Raw genomic sequence first — 6231 nt, 5'->3', positions numbered from 1 at the left:
TGTCAGAATAGCTAAAATTAACAACTAAGGAAACAATAGATTTTTGGTGGGGATACAGAGAAAGGGGAACCCTCTTAACACTGTTGGTGGGAATGCAAACTGGTGTAGCCACTGTGGAAAACAGTATGAGGTTCCTCAAAAAGTTAAAAATAGAGCTACCCTATGACCCAGCAATTGCACTATTTGTGATTTATCTAAAGGATACAAACAGTAATCTGAAGGGCACCTGCACCCCAATGTTTTTAGCAGAAATGTCCACAATAGCCAAAATATGAAAAGAGCTCAGATGTCCATCTACTGATGATTAGGTAAAGAAGAGGTGGTATCTATATACACTGGAATATTACTCAGCCATCAAAAAGAATAAAATCTTGCTGTTTGCAACAATGTGGATGGAACTAGAGGGTATTATGCTAAGCAACATAAGTAAGTCAGTGAAAGATAAACACCATATGATTTCACTCAAATGTGGAATTTAAAGAACAGAACAGATGCACCTATGGGAAAAGAAGAAAAAATAAAATAAGATGAAAACAGAGAGAGAGGCATATCATAAGAGACTCTTAACTATAAGAAACAAATTGAGGGTTGCTGGAGAGCAGGTGGGTGGGGGGTGGGGCTATATGGCTGATGGGCATTAAGGAGGGCATGTGATGTAATGAGCACTGGGTTTTTATGCAACTGATGAATCACTAAATTCTACCTCTGAAACTAATAATACAGTGTATTTTAATTAAGTTGAATTTAAATTAAAAAATTTTAAAAACCACAAATTTTACAAGTATAAATTGCACACACCAATACAAAACTAGAACTCCTCTCTTCATTCTGAATAATAACAAAAAGCCATACCAGAAACATCAGATTTTTTAAAAGATTTTATTTATTTATTTATTTAAGAGAGAGACAAAGAGAGCACAAGTTGGGAGGTGTAGAGAGAAAGAAAGAAGCAGACTCCTCGCTGAGCAGAGAGCCTGAAGGAGGACTTGATCCCAGGACCCAGTGATCATGATTTGAATCAAGTCAGATGCTTAACTGATGGAGCCACCCAGGTGCCCAATATCAGATTACCCTTTAACAAATATAAACTATACACTATAGACAAAGAATTAAGCATCTTGACTTTACATTCAGGAAAATTTGTGCAAGGCTTTGAAATGGAAAAAAAAAAAAGATTACTGAGCATTATATCTTTTCAATTTATCTCCTCCTCTGATTTTCCTTGCTTTATTTATAACTCTGTAAATGGGAGATAACAAAGAACAATGCAAATGACACTTGGCCATGAATGTGCAAATGAATTCTGTGCAGGGGAGGGGCTATTGATTTTTCTCCCCACCCTGGTATAAAAAAACCAGTTTGTATCTATATGTCCATTCATTCCAGCAATCCAAACATACCTATTTAGCTCTCTTCTTTAAATTCTTCTTCAAACCAATTATAATAACTTGCTGGTTTCTCCATCAGCTTGTGAAATAATTAAATAAAACCTTTGACACATGTTCATTTTATATTTGTATGAGAGTAATGATTTTTACCTTTAAACATGTACATCCTTTAGTGATACATTTTGAGAGATAAATTAGTTCACTGATATTTGATCAGTTCATGCTAGGATATATTCTCAATCAGCTCAGGAGTATTTTTATTTTGTTTTAGCAATTCTAAAGCAAGGCATTTCTTTACATATACTTTTGGAAATATTTCTTGCTAGAGGAAAACAACTAATGACTGACAAGGTAAAATCTGAGGCATAGTTTGCCACAGGAAACCTGGCAAAATAATTCCATGAAAAGGGTAAAGGAAGAAAAGGAAAAAGGGAATGATAATGGATGTCTCTTTTCTCAGTAGAATAAAATATAACCCTTACATCAAATCCTTATAGATAGATGGACCAGACTTTTAGCACCATGAACCATGGATAAGAGCCTTAATCTTAGGCACTTCTTACTCAGTATAAGGACCAGTCCTTGGTGAAAAAGTAAGGAAGGAAAAAATGGGAAAGAAAAGCCATCCATCCCTTCCCCTAATGTCAGCATACCACTTCTGTTCTGTTTTACCCCTTCCAGATGTTTCCGCTTTAAAACATCTCCCTCCCATGAGTCCCATCTCTTTGATATCGTAAGGGAGGGAGAAGTTTTCTTCAAGCCTCTTAATGTCCATGACTGGGTCTGAAAATTAAACTGGCAAAGCCAGATTAACTGGAAAAAAGCATACACATTTATTGATTTTTTACCTATACATGAGAGCCTTCACAAGAGAATGAAGGCCAGAATAAGTGACTAGAGCAGAAAGATTTGTATCTTTTAGACAAAAAAGCCCAATAAATTTGTGAAGAATTGCCAAGACGAAGGGGTTTGGGCTGGGGGTGGTAAATAGTGTAGAAGTAACTAGGAAAAGGGTGAGTTTAACAAGGTTTGTTTGTGTAGATTTCTTGGCTCCAAATTCCCGTCTCTGTAATAATATGTCTTTCCTGCTCCTGGCATGGGGAGGGTACCTTTCACAGGGGAGTTTTATGACTGATTTCAGGGAAAAGGGGAGATGGAAGGTCAGAGTGACCTTCTGGCATCTAGTGTTTCCTTGTTTTTTGTTTTGTTTTGTTTTGTTTTAAATCCCTTCATCTAAAGTTACTTAAGATTTCAAGGTGCCATATTTGGGGGTAATGTGTCCTGAACCCCATCAATGCCTTAATTGTGTGTAGGGACTATGCAAAGAGGCAATATGAGAAGTATTTCAAAAAGAACGCATATGGGGAGCAGGGATTTGGGTGGTGGGTAGCTCTGGGCTGCATTCTGCAGGAAGTGAGAAGTTGGGGAAGAGCAACAACCACAGGGTCATCCGATAAGGTAAGTGTGTGAATCTCTATGAATACTAAGACGTTAGCAGGCTCTCTTCAATGAGGGCCTTTTAAGGCTACATACTTTCTCCCCAGTCTCTGTGCCCAAGCCCTCTGGCTGTCCTACCGGTGCCTCCTCAAGGCAGTCCCAGGGGTAGAAGGCAAATGCACGCACAGGTCCTCAGCACCCATCGGGACAAGGGTGTTGAAGGGTGAGTGGAGAGGGGGTATGTGAGTACAGATACATGACCTGACAATAGCACTGGTAGACTCCTCACACCATCCTTGTGAATTTGGTGAAGGCAGTGGCATTCCGCAATACCTGAACTGTCCTCAAAGCTCCCAGAGCCCAGAGAGGGTCTCTCCTTGAACCCTAAGGAAAGCATGGGGGCCAGATGTACCTCTGGCCCTAAAGGATCTATTGCTGTGTTCACTGTTTGGGCACACCCCTGTGTTTCTACTAGTCATGGCTGCTGTTTCTATTCCAGACACAAGTAACTGTGGTAACTTCTACTTACTAATGTTTGTTGTATACCGCAATATCTCTTTATCTGTAATCTTCAGTTTTCCAAATTAACTCTGCAGGGCAGCTGTCATTTAAAGCTGGGGATTTATTAACATAAGCAGATAATTAAGTGATAATATGAGAAAGGCTGGATCCTACAGCATAAGGAGCCACAGTAGTGTCTCCTACAAAGGCCTGGTCTTTCTCTGGGCCCTCCGTGCATTCTCTGAATGTGTCCAGCTTCCATCTCCAGCAGAAGCTTCCACAGGAAGAGATACTATCTTCATCCTCCACATGTGAATGTCCTTCCTGAGTCCTGGCCTGGGAGAAGGCCAAATCCAGACTTGTGCCAGGGAAATATTAAACCGCAGCCTTGATGAATGTGGTCATAGACTGCTTTTAACCCGAATTAGACATACTTACTAACCAAATCAAGGGGCCCCTGCAAGCAGCAGCTTTAGTCCAACACCCATTTGCTGGGCACCGCTGAGGCACCAAGGAAGGATCAAGACATTTTCTGCATTCAAGAAATATGCAGTATGTAGTGCAGAGCAGCAGGGAAGAAGGAGGGAAGAGATGCAGATCTTGTTTCTGGAAAACTTCTGAAGTATCAGGAAAGAGAGGCTCCCATTGTAGGTGGTTCCCAAACCCTGCCCATCCTTTAAGGCCCAAGTGGAATCCCCGTGACTGGAAGGAACCTCTGCAGGTGTTGCAGCACCAAATAATCTTTTCTCACTCCAACCTCCTCTAAGAACATAAGGTCTGCTGTTTTAATGGAGCCCTCTTCATGCACCACTTTGTGTTAGTCTTACTTTAGCTACATAGTATTAAATACTAATAGCAAATATTATGTTACATTATTAGTGACATTAATAAATATTAGCTATCATCACCATTATCATCTTTAATATTACATGGCTTATATCTCTCCCTTGATTGGCGGCTGCATGAATTTTGCCCTGAGTCACAAAGGAAAGATTGTGGTGGTAGGGTTCTCTCTAACGGTCCCCCTGCTATCCACATTCCAGGACTCACACTAGATGTCCAATATCAAGTCCTCGAGATCCATATCCCAAAGGCACAGGGATCCCAGTCCATGGCTTCAAGTCTGTGCACACTGAGAGCCATTTTGTGTGGTAATAAGTCTAATACCTGCAGGGCTGTGTTAGCAAACAAAGTGAAGTTGTTGGCCCAGTACAAATTCTCTAAAGAGAAATTGTGATGCTGATGTCAAACAAAGTGACATCCAGTCAGCATTCCCATTTCCTGTCAGAGAGAAATAGAGTCTCTGAGCAGAAATGGTTTAGCCAGGGGCGCTTGGGTGGCTTAGTCATTAAGTATCTGCCTTCAGCTCAGGCTGTGATCCCAGGGTCCTGGGATGGAGTTCTACGTTGAGATCCCCGTTCAGCAGGGATTCTCCTTCCCCCCTCCCTTTGCTGCTCCCCATCCGATCGATAATCTCTCTCTCTCTCTCCTGCTTTCTCTCAAATAAATGAATAAAATCATTTTAAAAAAAAGATGGTATAGCCAAGCCAACTTTTTCCAGAGGGGGTGTTACATTTCCTTACGCCATCCAGATTTCTGGCTGTGGTTAAAGCAAGCAGACCTGTAGAGGATATGGGGCCTTTTTTCTTACCTAGTCTGAAAAAATTTTAAGGATTTCAGACTAGGATTTCTTATCTAGTCTGAAAAAAAGGTCTCTGGGTGAGACCCATTAACTGTTCCTTAATGTCCTTCCTCAAGTACTCCTCCACCCAGACTGATGGTGGTCATGTGGAGCGCAAAGAACACAGAGGCCTTTTAACTCCAAAGTCCATGTCTCATGATCAAGCATCTGCTCCATCTTCCGCGGGTCTGCAAATGATCCTCAGGGCTGCACAGAGTTCTTGCTCTGTCCGGGCGCCACTTCATGCCACACCTCCGCTAAGCCACAGCATGTATCTGGGATGCCCACGGGGCACCGGGCATGCCTTCCTCTTTGAGAGGAAGGTCAAAAGAGGAAGAGAGGCAGCCAGCCAGAGCTGACTCTTCAGATCTGAAGGTGAGGGTGACCATCTCTGTATCCTCTCTCTCTTCCCCTGGGCCCAGATGGGAGAGCCCCCTCAGTGATGTCAAGATGAGGCTCTTCGTTTTCATTTTTGCCTTTCAACCCTGACATGCTTATCATCTTGGTCTTTTCTCTCTCTCTCTCTCTCTTTCTATTTATATGTATGTGTATATGTCTATATATATATATATATATATATATATATATATATAAACTGCCTTATAAGTCTCATAGTTTTTATTACAGGAGGTATTGGCCAAGAACTTAAAGGAAAAGGAAAAAATGTTTTTCCTCCCTTACAAGTAGAGAGAACACAGACTTTGGAATCATTCACTCTTTCTAAACCTGCCTCCATTCTGTCCACTACAATTCATTCTTTACAGTATGCTTTTTTCTTCTATGACCTTTGTTATATATCAAAATATATTTCTACTGTTATTTACTTTTTTGCTTGTTTATTCATTACAATCTTAAGTCTCACTAGTTTAGGGCAGGGCCCATGTACACCCAAACCCTAGCACAGGGCATGGTGCATGGAAGGCAATCGGTAAATATTGTGCTGGAAGATCGCTTCTGGGCCTTTTGGCTAAGATCAAGAGAAATATTGTGTTGGAAAAAATGAAAGTATCATATGCAATCTTTTGTTTTCTTCACATTAGAAAACAAAGGAATGCAATGCTCCTTTAGTGTAAGTAAGTGTTGGGTTATTAATGATGGATTGAGGTGAAAATTCAACAGCAGACTGTTAATATTTGCTAATATAATGAATTCCCTATTTTCTGTACCAGATTCAGATACATATAATTAGATTCTGTAGTACAGTCCTACCATCTTGCAAGGCGA

The sequence above is a fragment of the Mustela nigripes genome, chromosome 2 (assembly GCF_022355385.1).
Source record: "Mustela nigripes isolate SB6536 chromosome 2, MUSNIG.SB6536, whole genome shotgun sequence".
Taxonomy (NCBI): domain Eukaryota; kingdom Metazoa; phylum Chordata; class Mammalia; order Carnivora; family Mustelidae; genus Mustela; species Mustela nigripes.
The sequence above is the reverse complement of the archived record's forward strand: the minus strand, read 5'-3'. Positions refer to the sequence as shown.